Source organism: Ambystoma mexicanum, chromosome 10 (assembly GCF_040938575.1).
Source record: "Ambystoma mexicanum isolate Mex_15411 chromosome 10, UKY_AmexF1_1, whole genome shotgun sequence".
Lineage (NCBI taxonomy): Eukaryota > Metazoa > Chordata > Amphibia > Caudata > Ambystomatidae > Ambystoma > Ambystoma mexicanum.
The window spans coordinates 1,431,110,799-1,431,138,505 of record NC_090932.1 but is presented as its reverse complement, the minus strand read 5'-3'; positions in this window follow the sequence as shown (position 1 = coordinate 1,431,138,505).

Below are 27,707 nucleotides of genomic sequence, written 5' to 3'. Positions count from 1 at the left end.
TCAGGGCCTGCCTGCAGATTGCTGTCACTGGTGGGGTGGGGGACATGAGTTGGACCTGCCTGCAGGTTGCTGTCACTGGTGGAGTGGGGGGACATGAGTGGGGGCATGCTTGCAGTTTGCCATCACTGTGGGGGGACATGAGTCGAGGCCTGCCTGCAGATTGCCGTCACTGGTGGGGTGGGGGGACATGAGTTGGGGCCTGCCTGCAGGTTGCCTTCACTGTAGGGGGGACATGAGTCAGGGCCTGCCTGCGGTGTATGGTGCCATGTGGGCTGCCTGTGGACATGGTCACAGGTGATGGGGGTCCCTTGTGGTGCGGGCTGCCTGTGGGCATGGTCATGGGTGATGGTGTTTTCCCTTGTGGTGTGGGCTGCCTGCAGGCATGGTCACGGGTGATGGGGGGTCTATTGTGGTGTGGGCTGGCTGCGGGCATGGTCACAGGTGATGGTGTGGTCCCTTGTGGGATGGGCTGCCTGCGGCCATGGTCACAGGTGATGGTGTGTTTCCTTGTGGTGTGGGCTGCCTGCAGGCATGGTCATGGGTGATGGGGGAGTCCCTTGTGGTGTGGACTGCCTGAGGGCATGGTCACAGGTGATGGTGTGGTCCCTTTGGTGTGGGCTGCCTGCAGGCATGGTCACGGGTGACGGGGGGTACCTTGTGGTATGGGCTACCTGCAGGGTGTGTTCGTGAGTGCTGCCAGCACGCGCAGGATGTTTCACGCAATTCGGCAGGGGCAAGCAGGGTACGCAAGTTCATGGGGGTACGCACAGCCCTTTTCACGCGATTGTGCTTGCATGAGCAGGGTATGACTATTCAAGGGGGTGTACAAGGTGCTTTTCACATGATTTTGCTTGTGCGAGCAGGGTATGCATATTCAAGGGGGTGCGCAAGGAGATTTTCACGCGATTTGGCTGGCACGAGCAGGGTACGCGTATTTGCAGGGTTACGGTAGGCCATTTTCACGCAATTTGGCTGGCACGAGCGGGGTATGCGTATTCAAGGAGGTGCGTGAGGAGATTGTCACAAGATTTGGCTGGCGCGAGCAGGGTACATGTATTTGTGGTTATACGGTAAGCCCTTTTCACGTGATTTGGCAGGTGTGAGCAGGGTACGCATATTAGCGGGGTTACGGTAAGCCCTTTTCGAGCGGGGAACGCACATTCAAGGGGGTGCGCAAGGAGTTTTCACACGATTTGGCTGGCATGAGCAGGGTACGCGTATTTGCAGGGTTACGGTAGGCCATTTTCACGCAATTTGGCTGGCACGAGCGGGGTATGCGTATTCAAGGAGGTGCGTGAGGAGATTGTCACAAGATTTGGCTGGCGCGAGCAGGGTACATGTATTTGTGGTTATACGGTAGGCCCTTTTCACGTGATTTGGCAGGTGTGAGCAGGGTACGCATATTAGCGGGGTTACGGTAAGCCCTTTTCGAGCGGGGAACGCACATTCAAGGGGGTGCGCAAGGAGTTTTCACACGATTTGGCTGGCATGAGCGGTGTATGCATATTCGCGGGGTTAAGGTAGGCCCGTTTCACATGTTTTGCCTTGCGCAAGCGGGATACGTGCTGTTTTTCACGCAAATATGGTATAGGGGGGCTGTGTGCTGGTCTAGTTTTAGCGTGGCCCTTTGCGCCGTATTGGGGATTTCAATGGCTTTTTCTGGCAAAAGGGCCATTCTTGGGAGCGTAATTGTGCTGCTGGATGTTCGCTGCCCCATGGCTGCAAATGGCTCGGAACAACAAAAATGAACCTGAGCGAAACGAGATCAGAACATCTGTACACATTTAAACAATACCAGGTCTTGTAAACACCACCATTCATTCCATCATTCATTCACACTCTCACTATACATGTCAATATTCCACACTTGTGGTACTAAGACCAACTAGAACCAATATACATTTCAACACCTCTTGGTGATTACAGTAAGTGTTAATACAAAAACAAATAGCATATTGCTTATTTACTGTAACTCAACATATGTTTCGGTCGTCACAATAGGCCACTAATTCAAGCCGGTAAATATAAGCAACCTTCTTCAGGAGACGGATGGTTCTGTTGCAACCACTCCGAAATGTCAAAAGGTGGAGGATGTCATCAAACCTCAATCTACAAACAGACAATATACATAACATCAGAATTCCGATCTCTTATTTGTTTAGACACAGATATATCTTGTGTGTATATCTCAGTTTATGTGTATACAGAATGGCACTAACCTCCACGTGAAATAATGGAGACGCATGTCAACGATGGAATAAATCCTGCAGTGGTGCTATATAACTCTGCGCCTATACTGCAACGTAAGAGGAGGACAAAGCATCTTAGTAAGCCTGCCCAATAAACAATACATCATTGTATATATGGTATGGACACACCATCTTACCTGATCAAAGATTCAGGTATGGGGGTGTCTTGCGTCTTTAGTCAATAAATCCAAAGAGGAAAAATCCCTGTTCTCGCCTGAAATGCAACACAGAGACTCAATGCTCAAATATTTTCATCTTAACGACACTGGAGGTAATCAAAACCTCCAATCAATTCGCCTCACCTTATGTGGCTGAGTCCAGATATGTTCTATTCTGGTACCCCAGTTTTTTCTCACTGCACGGTGATTCCAGTTCAATGTTCCTGAAGGGATACATGGAACGAAACGTCATGCTCATATATGTAACTAGCTCAGAACATTGTCAAGATTTTGTTGATGCTGCTGTCTCACTCCCCTGCCCCTTCCCACATAGAGATTTGTGGAGGAAACAGATTAAAATTCCCTTCATGAACCTGTGTTCGATAATGCTGGAGGTCTATGATGACCCCACTCTCATATTAGGCTTTTCTGACCCTAAAAATAATAATAATAATAATGGGTCGGCATGCACAGAGACTGCCAAGCATCTTATAATGCTGATGGAAAACACACAACTGCAGCCCTAGCTGGGCTGCTGTCTTAGCTGGGCTCCATGGCTGTTCAAACACCTCTATACGAGTGAAAAAGGGAAAAACAGACACATCCCACATCTATTTGCATGCGCTGTGCACGCTGATTGTCAGCAGAAATAGAATTTAAAGGGTCGAGTTTACCCTCGCACTCTCTTTCTCTTCAAAACCTCAAACAAAATGTGTGGATTAAAACACTCAAACACACATGCACATTTTACTTACCCTGGGTTCCTTCTCTCTTGTCCTGCACACAATCCAAATTTCGTGCTGGTTCCTGGGCGTGGCTTCCTTAAATACGCCATCAACATGGTGAAGGGACTCTTGAGCCCCAGTTCCCAGAGACGTCTGGGCCATGTAGTCCCTCCGTGTGCAATTTTTTTTTTCTTTTTTTCTTTTTTTCAAGAATCAAATAGTGTTTTTTCGATAAATCTGGGGAAAACAATGCAGCGTGAAGGATTAATTACCTAACCCTATTACGTGCTCAACCATTAAGAGCAGAGACCATGTCTCTTATCCAGTTACCAGTTTGTTCCATTCTATGGAAATATTCAAACCATTTTTAACTGAGTCCAAAGAGTGAATTCATCTTTGTTCTAGTCTATGTAACATAGTGGAAATGTCGCCTCCTCTCATGGGGGTCTTGATGGTTTGAAGTACAAACCACCTAATGTCCTTGTCTGTGTGCCCCAATTTAGAGAAATGTTCAACTAAAGGTTTGTCTTGCACTTTGTTCCTTATGCAGGAACAATGTTCCAATATTCTCTGGCGTACCTCTCTCATGGTTTTTCCTACATATACAAGATCACATGGACATTGGATAATGTATATGACATTTTTGCTCAAGCAATTGGTGTGATTTTTAAAAAAACACTGCTTCTTGTTGCCATATTCAAATGATTTTTTCGTAGAGGTAAATTGACACACCACACAATGGCCACATTTGTGATGTCCCGTAATGGGTTTCAAACCCCATTGGTTCATCACTGATTTGTTATCTTCTTGTTCTTTGTATGTGTGGACCAGTTTTTGTCTGAGATTCATTCTGTGCCAGACTCCCTGGGCATTTCACCAGATGCCAATTCTTATTGACACTCCTCTTGATCAGATTGCTTATTGGGGAAAATGGCTCGGGAAATCCATGTATACGCGGTGCGCCAAAATGCAGTTTTGTGCTGTGCCAGGCACACTAGTGGCGCACGCTCCCTATCTGCACCAGGCACATGCGCTACTTCTGCGCTGAATTCTATGAATTGGCCCCATACACTCCTGATTTGAGAATCAGGTTGGAATTATAAGCTTTTGAATTCATGGTCACTTTGCATACAAGATGAAAAGACACAGGCACGTTGGGAGGCATTGTGTAAAAACATTCCAAGGATGGCTATCAACATCGGTGAGAGAGCGTGACAAGTGAAATTACTAAATAGAGTATTCTGGACATCGGAGCGTATGCACACTCAAGGTTTGAGCTCAACAGATGCATGCTGGGGGTGTGGACATGCAAGAGGCTCACTTGAACATATTCTCTGGGACTGTTACAGAGTGAGAACATTTTGGAGCGAGATGACAGATGTGATGAATAAAGTACTAGGTGAAGAGATGGAATTTCATTTTGGCACACTGATTTTGGGTGAGATTCAGAATTGAATGATTTGATGTACCATCAAGTGACCTGGATTTTGAAAGCATCTTTGGTGATGAAAAAGATAATTCTACTTAATTGGAAAATGGCTGTAATACCCGCGAAGACACTTGGTTATTTGAAATGTACAACATTTGCAATACTGAAATGATTATCATGATCCAGTAGAAGAAACAAAAATTGGTTGATAAAATATGGAGTAGTTTGATGAGAATATGGCAATATGATAGAATCTAGATATTAAGAAAAGTGAACTTTAAAAATGTGATAATTTACTGCAGTGCTGAATGGTCTATTGGTATTTTGTGATCATAGCTGGTTTTTCTTTTTTAAACTTTGGTTATTTTAAATTGGGATTTTGTTTTTTAGGGGAGGACATTTTAATTGCTCATTGTTCAAACATCTTAGTTGAGATATTGATGTGTTGTGTTCATATATCTGAATGTATTGTAATAAATTCAATACAATATTTTTAAAAAAAATGATGGCAGCACCTCTACATGTGAAGCTGTACTGAATAAATTGTGACATTGGCAGTCATATAAGATATATACTTGCATGCCGTGGCATTATTGTGGCATTTGAGACTGCACTTGGGATATGATGACAGCATCTGAGCATGTAAGCATGTACCATACAAAAAACACAAAATTAGAAAAAGTTACAAATATCCAATACATGTTAATCCCATGTTCCCAATTGGCTCCCATCTATACAGAAATATAAACACAATATACATTTATAGGCCCTATTGGTTAGTACATTACCTGTGCCCATCCTAAGTACAGCCTCGTACGAATTACCTAATTATGCAGCCAGCAGAAAATGCTTCATCCTGATTGGCCAAAGTTATATATGTAACATTTACTAAAACAGCATTCCCTCATTGGACAAGAAAAGTTCATGTAATTTCTGATGTTCTTTCCCACCAAAATAACCCAATCATGTAGTAGGTGTGAAGAGCGAAGTCAACAAATTAGACACAGCAACATCCTCTCCCATGAGCTCAGTCAATTTAGCAATCCCAGGCATTTACCAGATCTTGTGGTGGTTTACTTCTGCAACATTTTTTGCAACTCCTGTTTTGAAACATGTTGCTAACTAGTGCACTCATTCTTCCGGCTAGCTCTTGGGAATCACGTGGCATCATAGAAAACATAACTGAGGCTCCACTCTTGGAAATTAATTGCTCATATTTATTTGTGTTACCAAGCAAACCTATTACACTCCCAGTTGTCCCATCCCTTCCTAGGGGGCAGTATGACCACAGTTTAGGTCTTATGTTTTGGCCCAAACTTTGTGCCAGACAGAAATATCAATGATGCACTTAGAGAACTTGCTGCAGGATCATGCCCGGCTTATGTCCGGGAGACAGAGTCTATTTTGGAGTGCATCAGAGAAATCCAATGCTGCATCCACATTTGCAGGGACCATTCAAGATCTTTATCACCGGATAGATAACACTTAAAGGTCAGCAGCATCTCTAAATGCCACAATTTGCAGCCTCCATCTGAAGCATCAAAGTTGACTGCAACAATTCTGGAGTCCTCTACTTTGGTCGCTCCTCGAGAAAGTACATCAGCAGGATCATGTTCAGAGCAGTGTCATGGCTTCAGAGCAGGCTCCACAGGCAGCTTCATTTAGTGGTGTAGTCTCATCATCAGTGAGTGCTAACACAGATATACAACAAAAGAAGCCACAATCTAATTCTCCTCTCCAAGATACCTAATCCACCATTCAAGGAAGACACAGTTTCCATTCATGCATAGGTTGTCTTAGTGATTAATTGAATTTTAGCAACGAAAGAGACACACAGTCTGTTGCAGGTCAAAGTTGCAATGCTATACTGGCTTTTGTGCAAGGAGAAGTTGAAAGAAACAACCAGATATTCTGCAAATACATATTTTGCTTCTCAAGGCTTTTGGCTTTCTTTCTACAATGGTGCACTCAGTTTTTCCTACCTGTAATTGGTATCCTGGTCCTCAAACGTGTGCATGGGCATCTCTGACTATGCACAACATCACTGACTATCCTGCTCATTGGTTGTCACAGGCACGTGACAATTTCTGTTTCCCGATTGAACTGTTTTTCTTTTAGATTCTTTTAAAATGTATGTCTGTATGAAGCATAAACAAATCTTGAGACATTACTGTGACAGGACAGATGTTTGTACTGTACATAGCATCATGTATTAAAACATTCTTTTGGACAAATTGATTTATTATTTGACTGTATCAAGATGGATCCTTCATGATTTTCCCATGTTTCTGATGTTGCCATTTATTTTAATTGTTGGGACATTTAATACTACTTGTCATGAATCAAAGGGTCCCACTGCCTATTCTTTGATAAACATTAAGAATAACACTTTCATACATGCCATGTGGCAATACCCATGCATTCAGAAACTCTCCTAAACTGCCATCACTTTAAAGAAAGAGAAGAGAATCTGGATGGCAAGTTTGTATTGAAGACATGGAATATTTAATGCGTATATTAGGCGTCAAGCTTAACCATAATATGATGATAATCTTACGGATATGGTTTCCCATATTACACCATATGTCTATATTACACATGGATAATACTTACACTGGGTGTTCCCTTTGGATCTGGCTGACCAGCTTCATTGGCTCATTAGGAGCTTCCACAATTCACAGAATTCTAATGATTTTGCTGTGCTTCTGGAAATGTATTGCACATGTTTGTTGATCATATCATTTCTTAAATAATTGGAAAGAAATAACATGAGAGTTCATGAGAAGGTATTACTGATTAAGACTTCAGAAGTGATGCTTGGCTAAGATACTTATGTTTGAGTTGGTAATTCAAAGTATTTAGATGTGTGAGGATAGCCTCAAAGGGGTGTTGCTGTGATGGAAAAATGCAGTGAATCTAAATGGAAATATACAAAGTATAATGATGTAACCAGGCCTTATATTTAGTACACAGGCCTGGTGTAGTTTAGAGAGATTACATGTTAAATGATATGCTGAAACATGGCACACTGAAGTTGCATTTTTCTGCAGCTTCAGCACACATTATTATAACATTACTTGCTCTGGCAGGAGTGTACGTATGTACTAACCATAGCTGATTCAAATGAATAATGATAACAAAGTGTGAGCCTTAATTGAATTACAAATGCACATCTGTGTTGATATGTCTTAAAGGTGTCCCACATGCCCTTGGAAGGCCATGCCTGCCTTTCTACCCATAAATATCCACTATGCTATTTGAGAGACATAAAGTCCTCCCTAGTGAAGTTATATAATGTTCCCTTTATTGCATTGGAGCCTATGTATTAAGAAACCAATATATGTTGTTGGACAAGGGACAGGGGAAACATATGCAGGCATGCTTTGGAATCATGGTCTGTCTGTTTTTGGGTTCTCCCTGCAGTATTCCTATATATAGAACAAACCTCTCCTAAGATTGAAGTCCGTAGTTTCATTCCTCTACACTGCTAGCTGTGATTTTCACCAAGGCCACTAATATTAAAGACCCCCACCACTGAAACTAACCAAAGTTAAAATGTCCCTGAATTTTAACAAGATGCCTCTGTCCTTAAACAGTGATCATGCAATATGCCTACCATGTGGTAACATGGATTCCATGGGGACGTTGACCTTGAATGCATGGATTAATATTTTGCGGGTTAGCCAGGGCACTGGAGAGTGAGTTAATAGGGTTAAGACAGCCATACAATCAAAAGGTGTGTAGGTTAATGTTCAGGACCCTATAGAAAAGACATATATCTTGTGAAATATTAAGGGCATTTTGGGCTAGAAATAATTTCATTCATTCATTTCATTAAGTTAATTTTGGATAGAAAGCATGTATCTATAAAAACATCAGTTATAAAAGAAGAGAGAAAATGTTCCATGAAATGGTATTACATCGTGTAAAAAGGAAACAAAAGGATACATCAACAAACATCATGTACTAAAAATACAGTGACATTCATAATTTAGCAATACTAGTTTAGCATATAATCAATACCAACAGTACATCTCTAAATGTTAGTTTTAAAAAAAATAAAAATGATCACAAAAGGGTAGACTAGGACACACCTAGGCATTCCCTCCTAAAGAGTGCTTGACTTCCATAGCATGAAATTACAGACATAAAATAGAAATAAAAAACATATGTCAGCAAGCATCACAAGTCTAAAATTACGGTGAAAATCAGCACTTAGCAATTGCAATTAGGTTGAATAATCAATATGAATATTAGTTTAAGAAGGATCGTAAAAAGGGGAATCGGACACACCTAATAATTTCCTCCTAAACAGTGCTTGTCTTTTATAGGGCTGTGTAAGCCAGCCAACTAGTGGAGCATTTGCCCGTAGTAGAAAGGTTAAGGCTGGGAGACATTGCATAAACCTAGTTGTTTTAAGAATAGGATTCAATGTTCTATGCCATATATATGTCTATGGGCAGGACAAAAGAACATAAAATGGAGTAGATTCTCCTCGAAAGTCGGACAAAAAGGACAATACTTCTCAGTAGATTTACAAGCCTACTTTGTCTTGATTGGTCTCAAAGGGAAGCAGTTAAAACAATCTCTTGTTATTGGGATCCTTTGTGCCTTCTTGTTTGCCCAGAGCAAATCTACTTCTGTCGACCCTGATGAAATTATTATATGGTATAAATTGGAGGTTTTATTTACTTCATTTGATTCACGCTGGTCTTGGATATAACACCTAGTTGTACTTTAAGTTTGGTTACTGCAGCTGTTCTTAAATTAGCATGTGTTAAGTATGCATGAACCGTGTTTATTTTTCCCAAGTGAGCTTTAAAATGTTGCAACCAGGAAATCTTCTTAGAGCCATCTTTGGCCATTGCTATGGATAGACGTAATTGTGTTAGTTGTGCTTTTGGGTTACACCACAAATGAAGCAAATGAAAGATCAGACAAAGAGTCAAGCAATCTGATAGGATGTCCAGACCCAGTTCAGGATGTGCCTCAAAGTTGGATGCCGATCGAGGTAACACAAGCACTCTCTTTATAAAGTCATTTTCAATTACTTGGAGGGGTTTGATGTTCCCAAAGCCCCATAAAGAAGAGCCATATTTAGCAACTGCCACTGTGTTACAATTGTAAACTTGCAGGATTGCATTTAGGGGTTGTTTTTAGACGATCTGCTAAATCTATCAACTCCCCTAGAGCTTGATTACAGCAAGTTACCTGCTTAGAGATATTAAGGGCACCAGTTAGTTTTGTGGCAAAACATGTACCAAGATAATAATATTCATGTGCATGGGGAATCACTTTAATTTACTGAACATGAGAGGAAACTTAAGTTTCCTTGCTGCAGGTTTTCTAATCATCACAGTGGACTTAGCTGCATTAACTTTACTTTACTTTACTTTATTGGATTTATATAGCGTGGCCATAGACCCTAAGGCGTGAGGGCACTACAAGACACATACAAACAAATAACAAAGATCATATTAAATACAGGTGTAAATGCTAAAAAGAGATGCACTCATCAGATAAAAACAATGCGTGAGTTAATTGAAATGGTCAGTCTTCAATATATTGCGTTCCACCATAACATCTGTATAGACCATAATCAGAACCTGGAGTGCCTGATGAGTACGGGTTACGAGGGCAGTATCGGCTGCATAGGCCCAGGATGGGTCGTTTATTGTTTCCCAATTTAGTAAAATCTGCCCCAAACTGTATTAAAACATCTTATAAGTCATTTATATGAAGGGAAAACATTAGGGGAGGTACTATGCATCACTGATGAAAAACCAGAGCTGACCTTAAAGTATTGAGTACACTGGCCATAAGCCCCACTCCTTGCACAGGCCAGGATGTTATAATGAAGAGAGAGAAGCATATCTAATAGTTCTAGAGGACAAATTAGCAACCTGAGCACAGAGCAAAGCTTTACCCGATTCACCTTATTGCAGGGAAGTCTGATTCATGAGAAGAGGTGTCATTTAAAAAAGAAAAAAAACGATATTTAAGCGTCAGCCTGCGCACAGCAGTTGGGAAGCACACGTGTAAACGAAATGTGCAATGTTTTGCAGCCACTCAAAACTCTAACTGACAAAGCCTGAGATGAACATTTCAAGTACCAGAAAATTACCTGCATTTTATGTTAAAATGGGGAACTGCTTAAACTGAGGAGAAAGGGAAACACAGTTTCAAGAAAGGAAAAACAAATATTTTATGCCGCTGTGTTTTGGAGGAAAATGTCAAAACAGGGGGGACCAGAAAATGTACATTTTAAAAGCTGAAAGTGTGAATAGGACCCAATTTAAGAAAGCCAGAACTGCAATCTTGACATGTGTATTCTGCTCATGCCAAAATGATCTATGAAAACAGATACCATGCTTTCTCACGGAGATGAACTGGTGTGTGGGACCTGACCTTAAATCCTAAAGCAGCGGTTTACGGGTTCAATCTGTGTCTGGTGGGTTTAAGATAATGAACTAATGAAGGTTCTGCATATCTGTGGTGCTTAACTTGATCTCCCAGGTGTCCCTTGAAAGAAGGAATCTTGATACTTGTAAAAATAAAGTTTATTTGAAAATCTAACAGACCTTGGGAACTGTCAAAGGGGGCAGGACAGATGTTTTAAAACCAGCAGAACCTGCAAACAACAAGGGATGTCACCATGTCGAGGTCCCCATAATAAACGCCTTGCTGCTGTGCAATAACAGCATGGACTACAAATACTAGTCAGAAAAAAAACAAAGATGCTAATTGATATTTTGTATATTAAAAAAATGTAACATGGGATTCTCTATTTTGCCCATAATTCTTGAACAGAACCTTGTACAAACGTAATTCCTTTTGTGAAATGTTCAGCTACAGATGATCTATTTAGGGGTACCAAAGCGAGTGTGCATATGTGAGTTTCAGTAAAGCAAATTATTCCCCAAAAAATGTTGAGGCAAAGGAATGGTGCACGACAGGGGATTATATATTTTAGCATCCGCAGGGATTGCCCATTACTATGAGATGGAAAAATAAGTTGAATATAAATACACAAGTGCGTTAAATGAAACAATATATAACCTATTTCTGATAATATGATGATAATTGCATCAATTGATTTGTGCCAGAGAGAGAAATCTGGAGAGCTGATTATTAAAGTGGTAACAGAGGTGGAATTTACTTTTTCAAAATGGGATACATGTTAATGCAAGAAATCCCTGAGATGGTATTACATTAAATGGGAGGGAAACTGGGTTTGGAATTTGCTCCCATCAGGCTGCCTCCTTTATTAATATGTCCAATGAGTGCAGAGGGGTATGTCTACTGTGATGTCACTTTGGCAACACTGTCCAATCACATACCATGAGCCCATTGGCCCAGTAACCCGTTCTCCCAGAGTAAACACATGCATGTGGACAGTGACATTCCTCTTTACAAAGTGGATTGAGTGTGTTCCAGCCCTAAATTGTAAGGCAGAGACAGCCATCACTTTGATGATCAACCACATCTTTTCTCAATTCGGTCATCTACAGTGGATTGAGTCCGATAGAGGTAGTCATTTTACCAGTGAGGTATGACAAAGATGTGGGAAATATTAGGAGTGAAGACTCTACATTGCATACCACCCAGCATCAAGTAGGGTTGTGGAGTGATACAACAAAACAATTGTGAGTATCTTGACAAGGTTTATGTTTGATTGTGCACCTAGTTGGAACATATGATGGCAGCTTGTCCTAATGGCCATTAAATCTACACCTTCTTCTGCCACCAAGATGTCTCCATTTGAATTAATGACAGGATTAAAAATAGTATTACTTCAAAATCTGCTTTACCAAACTTAGGAGCAGACATTGGTAAGTGCATCAACTACTCATGAATACTTTGAGAACTTGAGGAAGCACCTACAGCATGCTTTTGCATATGCCTAATGCAATCTTGAAAAGTCTGCTGAAGGGATGGGGATGTATTACAACCTTAAAACAAGAAAATGTGAGTACAAGGTAGGTGACCAGATTTATCTATATAACTTTCAGAGAAACAAAGCCAAGGATAAATGTTTACTTTCTTGGTGTCATGACCCCTGCCCCTGGTCCTAATATGCAAGCCATTTGGCCTGCGCCACAAACTTCCATTATGGCCTTAAAGGCCTCACCATCTCACCCAAGGCTCTCTTGGAGCCAGTCCTGGTGCCTTTGGCACCAGGCTCATGTGTGAAGCAAAAGAACTTGAGAACTGGGCTTGGCAGTAGCCTTTGGCACAACATGAATGCACCCGCATAGCTCAGTTCTACAACCGAGCTATGCGGTCTAGTCTTTTAGGTGTGGTCGGACCTAGGGGTACCTGGGATACCTGGGGGCTATATATAAACCATGCCCAGCCCGAGAAACATGCTTCGCGTTACTCTGCACTTGGCAGCGTGACGCTCACCACGTTCAGCTCGGATCTTCACCAGTATTCCGGGGCCGGTTACCTGCAAGAACAAGAACACTGTTAGTCAACACTTACCTGTGGGTGAATCCTGCTCCTGTCCTCCGCTCCTGGGTCCTGAGACTCTTCCATCTCAGCGATGTTCCCTCAATCTTGAAGAAGCCACAATCTGGGAAGAAAGAGAACGAAAAAACAGCATTAGTAAGAGTTTATTCTCCAATACTGGAAATAGCCAAAATATTGCACGCTTACAGGGGTTTAAATCGCCCTCGGCCCACGTCCACTTCGGCCCATAAGAACGAGCTGCAAGAGAGAAGAAACACTGATTAGCACACAAAAGATCAAGAAGTCGGTGCAGGCTACGCTTTACTCACCATGCTCCATCGTCTCAGCAGCATCCTTTCAGGGACATCGAAACGGCCTTCAAGGAAGAGAGAACAAACAGGTCAGCATAAGAAAAGGCACATAGCACCGCGCATCGCGCTTTCACTCACCATCCCATGCACAGCCCCAACCAGCATGGCATCACTAGAACTCTTGTTGCACCTAAGGAAGAAGAAGAGACATTAAATGGGGAAATTGCAAGGTAAAGGACAAAACTGCCAAACCAGCAGTCTAACCTGGACAAACTGAAGTTGCAGCAGGTCTGGACTCAGAGGGTCCACACCAGTGAGGCAACTGGGTTGTGACGGGACCATCCAACAAGGCACCCCTGCAAAGAGAAGCATGATGGAGTGCACACCATACAATAAAGTAAGACCCAGTCCTCGGCCGAACAAGAGTCCAAGGAAGAGGGTTCGAGGTCGGAAGTGGTCCAACCAAACTGAGTGGCGCCCCCATGGATATCAGGTGAGCGTTACAGAACGCGAATCCCCACAAACTATAATCCACCTGGGCATCATGGAAACGTCAGAAACCGACCAGTTAGCTCAGATGTTGGGGCAGTTACGTGCTGAGGTGCATTCAGCCAGATAGGAGACCAACGCCCTGCAGAGAGAATTGATAGTGGCTAAGGAACGCACTGATGACGTGAGTAGGCAACCTCTCATGTCAGAGGGAGGACAAGCCCCATTGCCTGGGAACATCTCGTCTATGGCAGCGCCATCTACCAATCCAGTAAAGATAACCCTTCCAGGAGCAGTTCCTTTAGCCCCAGCTAGCACTTCACGGGGAGACCCCAGGAAATATGCAACATTTATGAACCAATGTCCCCTCCATTTTCTTTGTAGGCCTGGGGCCTTGCCTATTGACCAGTTATGGGTTGCTTTTGAGCTTTCTTATTTGAGTGGCAGTGCTGCGGACTGGTCTGTACCTTTCATTAGTCAGGATGATCCACTGTTACGTGACATTGGGAGCTTCCAGCAGGAAATGGAAACATTTTTTGCTCGCCGTACCCATGGACAGGCACTAGACAACAAGCTTTTGTCCCTTTGTCAAGGAAACCAAGACCTATTAACATATATAGTGACTTCCAACAGGCTCGTGGTTGAAGCAGGGTAGCCTCTGGTGAAGAGAACTACGCTATTCCACCGGGGGTTACGGGTAGAGCTAAAAGATGTTCTTGCCCAAGTGGTTGATCCACCAAGACTGTGCAGAATTTATTAACCTTGTTGTTCAGCTAGATCACAGGTTGCAAGACCAAAGGGCAGATTGGGGTAGACTGGACACTCACCCTATGTACGTTCAGTCAAGGGACAATGCCCCACGAGTAACGGATAATTCGGTGGAAGGCAGCTAGGAGGGGTAAGGCCCCCTTTAACCAAAGCCGAAAGAGACAAGAGAAGGGAGCAGCAGCTATGCCTATACTGCAGAGAATCAGGTCATTTCTTCAAAGAGTGTCCATTGAAACAGCCGATGAGAATCGTAGAAGCCACTGACAAAGAAAATATGAATGAGGAGCCGGAAAATTATCAAGCCCGGCAAATGTAGGGGTCCATTTGTCGAGTGAAGAAAGTGAATTACAGACCTCCCATTTTGCGTTGCCCATGATCCTAATCAACCACCAGCAAGCGTCTAGGATGCATACCGTAGAAGCATACATTGACAGCAGAACAGTTGGGAATTATATGGACCAGGATCTTGCAGCAAAGTTGGGGCTTCCCCTATGCCCTAAATCGACGACTGAAACAGTAACCACCGTTGATGGTACGGAAATAGCTTCCGGTCCAGTATCTCAATGCACTACAGTCTTAACCCTGCTGTGTCAGGATGGTCAACAGTGAATATATTGCCTTCGACCTCATCAAGGCGCCCCAGTTTCAGTTGATCTTAGGGATGCTGTGGTTGGTAGCTCACAATCCGCACATAGATTGGCATGCAAGGGAGTTGGTCTTTTCCGAAGCTGTACTCACACTTGTTACTACAAAGGAAAGAAGTCAACGAATGCAAGCCCATCCGTTCATGGAACAGCGACAATAACTCTGAGTGTGACCGGTAACCTACCAAGTGAATACCAGGACTTTCAAGATGTGTTTCAGAAGGAACAAGCTAACACCTTGCCACCGCACAGGCCATATGATTGCCAGATCGACCTGGTACCTGGTGCACAAATTCCTTGTGGTCGAATCTATGCACTTACTGAACCTGAGAACCAACATTTGAAGTCCTATTAAGATCAATACCTGGCTAATGGTTTCATCCTCCCTTCGAAGTCACCAGCAGCATCTCCCCTATTCTTCGTGCCGAATAAGGAAGGAGATTTGAGGACTTGCCTCGACTACCACGCATTGAACCAAATCACCATTAAAAATTAATGCCATTTGGACTTTGCAACGCTCCCGCTGCATTTCAATATTTCATGAATGATGTCTTAAGAGAACTAATTGATGTCTGTGCCCTAGTCTATATTGACGATATTCTCGTATACTCGGCTTCAAAACAAGACCACGTCCAGCAAGTCTGTTCCGTTCTTACGAAACTCCGCCAACATCACCTCTATGCCAAACTCGAGAAATGCTCATTTCACGTCACTGAGGTGGAGATCCTTGGCTTCGTCCTCACCCCAAAAGGAATCTGAATGGATGTGCACAAGGTCGATGCCATTCTAAACTAGTCATCACCATGTTCATTCAAAGGAATCCAAAGCATGTTGGGTTTTGCAAATTTCTACCGCCGATTTATCCTGGGATTTTCTCAAATAGTGCATCCGATCACATCACTATTAAGGAAAAGCAACAAAAAATTCCAATGGACGGAAGAAGCAGAAAAGGCCTTCCAAGAACTGAAGGTGAGGTTCACTTCCACCACGATCCTACGACATCCTCGCCCAGACCTTCCATATGTGGTGGAAACAGATGCCTCAAGCATGGCAATGGGTGCTGTCCTCTTGCAAAGGGACCCAAAAACCGGTTAGCTGCATCCCGTAGCCTTCTGGTCATGTAAATTATCACCACCTGAACTCAATTACGCTATCACAGATAAGGAATTCCTAGCCATCAAATCAGCCTTTAAGCCCTGGTGACACTATCTCCTAGGTGCCAGGCATACCATCACCGTGATAACTGACCATCGCAATCTACAATATCTAAAAACAGCAAAAGCTCAATCCTCACGACAGCTACGCTGGGCCCTTTTCTTCATGGAGTATGATTGAGTATGATTATGTAATCACTTTTCGGCCTGCGTTAAAAATGAAAAAGCCGATGCCCTTTTCCGTATGGGTATTGATGAACAGGTGTACACGACCCCCAATCCAGTAGCCATCATTCCAAGCGACAAGCTCCTGTGCATTACAACAACAATGACTCCGAATGAACTACAACAAGAGATCTGACATTTGATGAGTCCCGAGCTATTGCAAGAGTGGAATACATGGGGAGAACACCGTACAATCAAGGACCAACTTCTGTATTTCAGGAACCATTTATTCTTGCCCAAAAAGGAACTACAGGAATAGGTCATCTCAGGATATCATGAATCTTTGATTTAAGGGTCACCCTGGGATAGCTAAGACTCTAGCCAAGGTAAAACAAAGCTACTGGTGGCCTATGTGGCTTAAGGACGTCAATCAATTCATCCTCTCCTGTGGCATATGTGCGCAAAATAAGTCATCAAAACAGGAACCAGCTGGGTTCCTTAGGCAATTGGAAATTCCACCGGTCCCCTGGCATACATTATCTCTTGACTTTATCACCGATGTACCGCCCAGTCAAGGATACAATACCATTCTATTGGTCGTAGACTTATTTTCAAAAATGGCACACTTCCTGCCATTTAAAGGTCTCCCAAATGCATCTAGCCTGGCAAAAGTATTCCTCGAACATATCGTACGACTTCATAGGTTTCCTTTGGTACTAATTTCAGACCGAGGTACCCAATTTGTATCCAAATTCTGGAGGAAATGCTGTTCCATGGCTCAAATCGATATCCGACTATCCACTAGCCACCACCCCCAAACGGATGGCCAAACAGAAAGAACGAACCAAACACTCAAACAGTACCTACGCTGTATGCTACATCAAGTGGAAGGAAGTTGGAAAGACTTGCCGTGGATAGCAGAATATGCCTATAATAACTCCTTGCACAACAGTATTGGACAGACTCCTTTTTACACCATATACAGCAGACATCCACGCACCTCCGAACTGGACGTTCCCACTACTTCACCTTCATATTAAAACAGCTTCCTATGCGGATGATGTTCTTATATTCCTGAAAAATCCAGATCAAAGTGGTCTGCACCTTTCACAGACTATCTGTAACTTCTCTAAAGTATTTGGCTTTAAGCTTAATATTGATAAATAGGAAATCCTTCCCCTTAACAGATACTGCATGCCACATCATACACTATCCTTGGGAATTAAATGGTGTCCCGAAGGCCTCAAATATTTTAGAGTCCTTATAACCTCTTCTATCTGTGATATGCGAAAAAGAAACATAGAGATCATACTAGCCAGAGTTAATGAACTTATAATGCTATGTCCCCCCCAATCTCTCTTTGTGGGGTCATTTAGAGTCCATAAAGATGATGATCTCCCCCATAATTCTTTACCTTTTATATATGTTGCCTATTTCCTTTCCCCTTTCCTTTTTCAAATCCTTAGACTCCTTGCCTACTTAGATTTCTATGGGGTAAAGGAAGACGTAGAATATCACTCAGTAAGTTAAAGAAACCTCGCTCTATGGGTGGTGTTAATTTTCCAGATTTCAGAAAGTATCACAAAGCCTTTGTTATTAAGCAGGTTCAAATGTGGCTTGTTCAAGAAGAGTTGGAATACGCTCCCAACTGGGTGCTTAGGGAAAACGCTATGGCTTCCTCAATTCCCCTATCGGATATTTACCTTATCAAAAGTAAGAATAAACATATGAAATGTTCCTGCATCCGTCAATCTGCACTGAATCTTAAACTATATATGTTCCCATCTCTTGCCAAATGATCTGCCTTTACCGCTCCGCTCATTTGGCTTAATCCCCTGATTAAGGTGAATGGCAAATCAATATTGTGGAAACCATGGCTATCTAGAAACATTAAATACTGTAACCAATTCTTCTTACATAATGTTCCTATATTTTTTTAAGACTTTGCTATCAAATATCATCTTCCTGCATCTGCCATGAAACAATACTTGATTATTATAGATGCTCTGTTTGAAAATCATGATCAACTTATTCATAACTCCAATACACCTGATGTACTAAGATTGTTTTATATACTAAAACCCAATTGTACTGCATCTTTCTTTTATAAATCTCTGATGGCAACTCCAGCAGCTGGTCCGCTACATAATGACTGTAGAGATGACTGCACACTGCCTGACCTTCAATTTGACTGGCCTCCACAGTGGAACTACATCTCAAAAATTACTTCGTCAGCCAGCCTAACCCAAACACTGTTTTTTCCACCAAAGGGCTTTTGCTAGCACTGCTTCCCTTTTCAAATGTGGCCTTTTACCTAAGCACCTTTGATGGAGCTGCTCACTAATTTCTCAGGCTCTTTTAAACACATGTTTGTTGAATGTCAACATTTTAAACCCTTTTGGATCTCTGTATGGCAAACAATCAAACTCATTTTCAAAACACAGCAAGACTTCTGTTTTGACGTTCTTATCTTTGGGAGCTCCCTCCTACAAACTGTAGTAGCCAATGAACATATAAAACAACTTTTTGATCTATGTCTCATGATTGCACTGTAAACCATTACAACTAATTGGAAAAGTCTGCAACGCATTCATTATAAGTGTTGGTGGAATAATGTTTGTAATATCCATAGGTTAGATAATTGCATAGCTTCCTCTCCTCTACAATGCAAACATAATTTGAAATGGCAACCGTTTCTTAATTTTTTATCTAATACAGATTACAACTAAAACTATCATTATGTATTTCTTTATTCCCTCCCCTCTTCTCCCTTTGTTTGTGTTGCATCCTGTTTGTCATGTTAGTTATATGTCTAGTCTGTTATTATGTTATTGTTTTGTTAACCACTGAACTGGCAAAAAGAGGTGGGCACTACCCTGGGTGAATGGGTTCAAATGTTCATATATAATGGTTGTCTGATCTTTAGTGGAGCTCCAAGGCTGTGTGATGGTCCTTTGACACCAGGACCTTCATTCTGCAAACCTCCAAGTTGAAGCTGAATAACACCATCCAGCTACGTCTGATGCTCTCACGTGTGCTCAGTAGCTGAGCCGTATGTTCATACGCATCCTATTAGGAATCTCCGTAGCTTATTCTTATATTGAGCATCAAAAAATTAGAACTGAATTCTGTTCGCTGTTGTAAACATAAAGATTTTACTTTAGTAAGTAGTTTGAGTATAACAATTTCCTTTATGTGGTATATAGTTATAATGGGAAACATTTCCTGGGACACAATTTAGTCAGCAGTGTTTGCCTATGCATTTTGGAATACAATTCCTTCTTCAGGGCCTTAACACTTAATATATGCAATCAGTAACATATATCAATTAATATTGGACACAAACACAATCGAAAGGTTGTTGCATAACACGTGAAGGAAACAATTGCGATACATACCGTTAGCACATATGTACGACATTCGCAGGATTTCAAATATGTGAGAAAGAATACATAAAGCAAATTAGTTCATAGTACGATTCACTCAGTCCATGCTAAAATATCAGACCAGTTTAATAACAAAGATGAGAGGTTTTGGTGTACCTTGTGACTGTAAGTCCTGTGGATCTGTGCACAGGCGTCTTCAAAAAAGGCATGCATGTAAAGACAAATAGAAAGCCAGGGAATCAGAAGGTGGAAATAATGTAGCTCAAACTCCAAATATCTGAGTGTAGTTATAAAAAATAATTTAAATACGGTGTTCATGTAGGGGAACTTCCGTGTTACCTTGTGTTCAAAGTTGCTGTAGCTGCATAAGATCAAGGCTGCAATAAACATAGCGTACGTAGAAATTAGAAATTGTGTCAGTGACACTTGCTATATGCGATGTGAACACAGAACACAGATATCGGTGTGTTCACATTGTATGAGAAAGTGAAATCCCTTACCAGAATGCGCAATGCATTAAAAATTAAGTGCTGCCAGCCGAGGATGCGGCTTTCTGAAAGAGGGAAACATGTTTTGCTGGTTACCTAGGTGATTCTGTGAGGTGTCACGGTGCATAGGCGTGTTTGCCCATGCTCAGATGCCTCGTGTCACGCATCCCCATGGCAACAGGGATATACGAGGAACGGATCGCCTAGTACGTGCCAATGGCGCACAAAGAAAAATAGAACTGTAGAAAATCAATGTTGACAATCATGGTATTTGCTCAGAGTGAGCTTGTATGTAAGAGGGTAGATTATTGACAAAAGATAACGTTAGTGTATACAGTGTGCGGAAACTGAGCTCTGTGTACATGTCGTTCAGGGATTGCATAAGGATAATGAATGAATAAAACAATGTGTAAGGCACTGTACTGCAAGTAAGTATAAGCACGAAGTGAGAAGGTAGATGCGTGTGTGCGTTTGTTGTACTGGAGATCAGGAAAAATGAAAGCCTGACTATTTTTAGAATGAGACCATATGCATGATTGTAGACAAAATGATACATTCTTCAAAATAGAGGTAAACCTCAAAAATAAAGGTTGAAGTAACTGACATGTATATTGTGTGAGGAACATAGGTGGTGTCTAAAAGTAGTACCGAAATTCAATAAGAAAGTATAAGCCAAAATCATTGCATAATTAGTTCACAATCTGGGAGCTGATTAGAGCAGAGATATGCAGTCATATACATATGTAGATGATTCATTTCATATGGCAGTACCTGAATGTTCCATATGGGAGTACCTAAGTGTTAAGACAAATAACATTGTCTTGTAACAACCACAAACATGTTCAAAAATAATTTTTTACAAACCAAAATTGTTCAAACAAAAGAGTGGGAGATATACAGTCATCTTCACAGGTAACAGGACCAGTTAATTTCTTCATTGAGTCATTTAGGGGTGAGGGTCCCGAAGCGTTCAATCCAGAAGCATTCTCTTCTGTCCATGCATCTTTGTAAGTTCTCGTGAGGTTCATTCTTATAGATCACTTCCAATATGAAGAACCTGATTTGGGCCAAGTTATGTCTCGTTTGTCCAATGTCTGGCTACTGCAGAGTTAGAGTTCTAATTGCGTATACATGATCCGTGCTCATTCCATTTAATTTTAGCTTTTCTTCGGGATTGACCTACATAATATAGTCCACATGGACACTTAATTCCATATATTATGTTCGAGGTTTTGTATGTCGCAAAATGTTTAAGCTCTATTTTCTCACGAGTGTGAGGGTCATTGATGCTGTGTCCTTTCTGTACATAACTGCAGTTGCTAAATTGTAAGCAAGGAAATGCTCCTCTGCGTTTTGTCTCCACTCTTTTATTCTTAGGGCGTGTCTGTACAAGACAGTCTCAGAAGTTTTTACTGTGCTGATAGGCAAAAGTGGGTAAATCTCTAAACAGATGTTCAATTTTAGGGTCACATGTTAACACCTGCAATGCTTTTTGATTGTAGATTTGATGTGATTACTTTCTGTAGAATATCTTGACACAAACACCAGTGGGGGCTCAGGTTTCAATTTCTTTGGTGCTGACATCAGTTCCTCTCGATTCTGGGGATCCACTTTAGTCTTAGCCACCGTAATCTCTTCTTCTTTGTATCCACTTTTACTGAATTTTTCTCCCATTTTTGTAAGTTCAATGGTGTAATCTGTAGGGTCACTTATGATGTGTTTCAACCTAGGCATTTGGCTGTAGGGTAAATTACGTATTAGACCAGGTTGATGGGAACTTAGTTTATGTAATTAGTTATTGCGGTCTATTGCTTTGGTGTAAATATTAGTTTTATAGCCATTAGCTGTCGATTGAACATCCATATCAAGAAAATGTATGTTAGTTATAGAATGTTTGTGTGTAAATTGAATCCTCTGGTCGATGGTGTTGAGATATCCAAAGAATTCATCCAGAATTGTTTTGTTACCCCCTTCTTTTATATAAAAAATATTTTTCTGTTGATGTTAACTAAAACCTTCTATTCACACATACCTGATATTATTTGTAAGTTATCTACACTTCTTTAAATCATTTTGTTGCTATCTCTTATTTTTTCACTGACGCTTGTTCTTGGTTATTTTTCATGGTTATTGAATATCTTGTATGCTGATTTCTCATAATAAAAATCTTTTAAACTAAAAAAAAAGAAAATGAATAGTAGTTTGGTGCTAATCATAATGTTCTTCTGCAGAATTAAATTCTACATCACTGAATAATAATAATAATAATAATAATAATAATAATAATAATAATAATAATCACTGATGCACATGTGTAATTTTCCTTTTTTTATTCAGGTTGATCAACTGGTTCATTTAGCAGAAGGCCATGCCATGAGCATTGAACTAGTACCTTTGATAAATGGCTAATGCATAAAGAAGCAGCACATTGGAGAATAGGATTGAACCCAGTACTTGTGTCTGCTGGCTTCCGAAGTTATCCATTAGTGTGGCAGCTATTAAAAAATTGCATCTCAGAGCATGGCACCCACCTGCGTTGTGGACAGAATATTCATGTGAAAATTCTTATATTTTTGCTTAATGATGAGAAGACACCACGTTCCCATGTATAGTGATGCTTTGTAGGCACACATATGTGTGCAGTTCATCACCGAGATGACCATTTTGGGCTATAAAAGTGAGCAGTGGGTCCATATGATATGATATGGCATGTATAACATGCTGTAAGGAAGGAAGGGGCGAATTAGTCCCCCCCATACATTCGACAGAAGATGAACCACTTGCTCTTGCACTAGTGGGGGACGCCTCCATCGCCCTTCTGCTGCCATGAGGAATAAGGCCTCAGCTGGAGCATAGGTGGGACTATTGCAAGACACACTTGGACTCCCTTTTGTGTACCCTCGACTCCATCTTTGAACTAGGCCACAATTTCTCCTCTCCCCTCTGAAGCGTCGTGCACGGCGAGCACCAATCGCCCCCAACTTTTCTGTGCGGCCCAATTCCCTGTCTCACAGATGCACTGAAGTTAACTGCAACAATGAACATTATGTATCTTATCATTCTTCCTCTGAGATCACAGTCCTGTGTGTGAACCAGCCTGAACCATGACTTGTAGCTCATCCATCTCCACAAACCTGCTCGCTCACCCCTCACCCTCGCTGTTGGAAAATTACTGCTTGTGTAACCCTGTGCCCTCCTAAGGTATTCTCTTGATGTGACAGAAGTGTGCCCCAATTGTGCTGACCACCTCAGAGTGACCCCAATAAACTCAGACCTCTGTCACGGTATAACCTGTCCTAAACTAACATATGTCACTCCACCCCCCGTTTTGCCCAGGTGTGCCAGACCAGCCCAGTCCCCAGCTTATCGCAGAAAGTAAGACCCCCGCACCTTTCACCTTATGAATGACCCAATGTGAAATGATATAGTTATGTATGTACAACTTGTAAGCCTCTATGATTGACTCAAAGGTATATTGATGCTCATTGTTTATTATATGCCAATAATAAGTATTCATGCCAGTTTAGCTAGTTTCAACCACATCTCCAGCTTGACCCGACATTCACCCCACCCGGACAAGTCCAGCTGAACCACGTGAGGCTCACCCTCCCGCCAAAGGAGCAGCCAATCCTGACGAAGTTGCACCTACAGACACCTATGCATAGTCGCCTTGTAACCAATAATCTTGTACTCTGTAACCCTCATAGCTGACATCACTGATGACGCCTTTTTGGCCTTATAATCCATTGTAAGTGTAGTGTTTGCCAGAGCGCTCACAGGGCAGCAGAGTTCTCTGGATGCCGAATCTTATATATATAAATCTTTGGAAACCTTGTAATCTGTTCTCCTGTTCTCAACCACGTGAGGCTCACCCTCCCGCCAAAGGAGCAGCCAATCCTGACGAAGCAGCACCTACAGACACTGATGCATAGTCGCCTTGTAACCAATAATCTTGTACTCTGTAACCCTTATAGCTGACATCACTGATGACGCCTTTTTGGCCTTATAATCCATTGCAAGTGTACTGTTTGCCAGAGCGCTCACAGGGCAGCAGAGTTCTCTGGATGCCGAATCTTATATAAATCTTTGGCAACCTTGTAATCTGTTCTCCTGGTCTCATTCCCTACTGGATGTGTCATTCATTCTGAGTTTATAGCGGTAATGTGGGGAGTTGGCCCTTTCAGCTCCTATAAACAAGTGTTTCTATGAAATATATAATATGTCGTTTATATTTTGGAAACAAACCTCAGCTAATAAACCACATTTTATTGAAATGGCTATCAGAGAGAATACAGCAGATTTAGCTTTTCATTTGAATTCATATTTTATTAAATCACTCCACTTTTTAATCATTACTTTGAATAACTTTGCCAATGAAAGTTAGCTATTGATTGACTTGTTTGATAATTCTTCCTTTAACGAGTTTCTTTCAGTTGAACAGCCTAAATTGATTTGAGCATGCTTGCTTTTTAAAATGAGGTGCGAATTGACTGGTGTTAAGGGAAAGGGATGATTTTGTAAACGAAAATAAGTAAGCTAATTAAATGTACCAAAAACAAAGTCATGTCTCTTGGGTTATGGCCTAGAAAAGCAGCGTGCTCCAGCAAAGTGCACCCAGGGACTTCTTTCAAGGCTGCGAAATTAGCAGTTTCCCTTTCTACTTTATTTCTGATTTTTGACTTCACTCAAGAAGACTCCAAGGTATTTTCAAGCTACAGGAAAACTGCCTAGGATTTCATTTTTCTCTTGAAGGGAAAGTATGCAATGTGTGTGTGTGGTTGAACATGTTTGAACACACAGGTCTTTGAATTCCCCTCGTCCTGCTCAGAGTTGGACTCGTGAGGGTATAATTCCTTTCTCGTTTCCAAAACCGCACAATATTGGGGGTAGAAAATAATGCCATGCAGTAGTTTAGATAATTTAGTTTTACTGTGCATATATCTTTTGAATTCATGTATATGCAAACTGTTTTGACATCTGCTGTTTCAGTTCCTGCTCATGCTAGAAGCAGAGAGAACTACAAATATCTGAGCCGCTATGAATTGCTCTGGGTAGGACTTCCGTGCGAGACTCAGTTTATATGTGACTTAAAAGATGGTGCCCTTTCGTATACAAACCAGGTCTGAATTAGCCCCAACAAAAATGGAGCAGTCCAGCATAACCTGCTAGACCATACACCTTCTGCGTGGGGTCAGAAGCACCCCAATACATATTTCAGCCCTGTTGGGCTTCATTAGTGAGGTGCATCGGCAGTTTGAAGTCACCGCAAACTTGGGAGCCATGCCTGTCCATACGTTCACACCACATAACCGCTAAGTGACTGACTGAAATGCCAGGTCTTCCAACTCTGTGGTGGTTTAATCGTTGTCTTCATGGTGCTGCACTCTTAGCAAACCTGTGCCAAATTGGGTTCTCTATACACTTGCACCCGTGTTTATGGTCCCGTTTTTAGTTTGCAACCCCCTGCTCCATTCATGATGTCCTAGATGCTTTTGTTTTGTTTGTTTGTGCCACCATTTCTCCCCCTCCCTCATGTGTTTGATACCATTCATTCCACATCCTCCCGTTAGTTTTGATGCTGCTATCACGGCCACCCTGGAAATAGAAAATAGCGCATGTGATCTTGCTTCTGAGTTCACCCTGGTAGCACTGCCAGCTAGGCGATTATAATTGTTTGCCACGAAAAAAGCCTAGTGTGTGTGCGAAAATGTGAATGGCACCTATTAACGAGGGAACCACTCGTGCTTTTTAAAGACAGGGATATTCTCTTGTAGCATTCAACAACCTAATTATTGTGACACGAATGCCAATACAGAAGGCAACTGGGCATTTTAAATCAGCCTTGACCCTTCCATCCAAAATCCTAGGCCACGCTGCTTCTGCTTGACCAGCATGTTCTTTTGAAAAAAAACAAAAAACGTTATTGATAACTTAACGTCTCAGTATATCACAAGAGTGATCACATGGAACAGTAAACTACATGTTTACATCCCCAACGGAAACAAGGACCCCATCTTATATGTTATTATATATCAGCTTTTTGAAAATCATTACACTAAATAGTCTACTCATTTATACACTACTCCGTGTCTTGTCTATATCAAATATGTGTCGTTAGCTCTACGTTCAGCTATTACTTTACTTACTTGTCTTAATGTAGTGACATGAATCTGTATTGAGTTTCATTTTCCTCAGGATATGCTAAAGATCTCAGCCATTCTTCATATGTCGGTGGGGGGCCTCTATACCAAACCTTAGCCGCTAGTGTTCTGGCAACTATCGATACCCTACTCCGGAGCAACGTAATACTACCCCTTCAATCTCAAATAAACTCAGTAGTCAAGCTTGTAATGTGACTGAAATATCTATCCCCACAATTTCTCTCAACTCTTTCATTACTTGCCATTACTTGATTCCAGAATGTGTTTATAGGTAGGCATAGCCAAGCTAAAAGAAGGAAGTCTACTTCTATCTCTTTGCATCTAGAATAACAGGATGATACGTCTGGGAGATAGGAGTGCAGTCTACTTGGGTTATAAGATGACTGATGGAGGAAGTGGGTGAATTTGAATCTGTTAATTATTGTGATATGTTTGTTTGTAGACAAGATTGTCTCCATTCTTGATAATAATAAAATAATAATAATAATAATAATAATAATAATTGATCTTTGCATTGCGCTACCCGTGTGCTTTTCCAGTGTGGCCGGGCCTTATTTTTTAGCCATTTCTTTCTGGCCTTAATCAATATATATGTAGTGGAAATCATTTTGCTATAGTGTGGTGGCAATGTTATATTCTGGGCGATAGGAGATATTGACGGTTCTTTCAGTGTATAGGCAATGCATTGTTTTATGACTTGACTTAATATGGAGTATAAAAGAAAATAGTGATAGCATTAACTACATATTCAAGCTGATCTATTATAATCATATTACCATCTATTAAAAAGTGTAGCATTTTAGTGACACATAGTGCTGGGATTCACACACAGCGTCCCAGCCAGGCAACAATGGACCACAGAGCGAGCAGGACTAACATGGCATAACAGAAGGCACACATATCATTTGTAGATTGCTTTGACACACATTAGATACCCACATATAACAACACAGAAGGAGCAACAAATAAACCAATGTTGCGGTTGCAGAGGTTACAGATGAAGCAGTGCAAAGGCCCCTTGTTTAGCAGTTGTATACAAAGGTATGTTCTTTAGTGAGGTGTGAGTAAAGACCTGAAGCAGATGGAAGATGGAGTCAGAAATATACTGTGGTAGGAGCAAGGTCAGCGT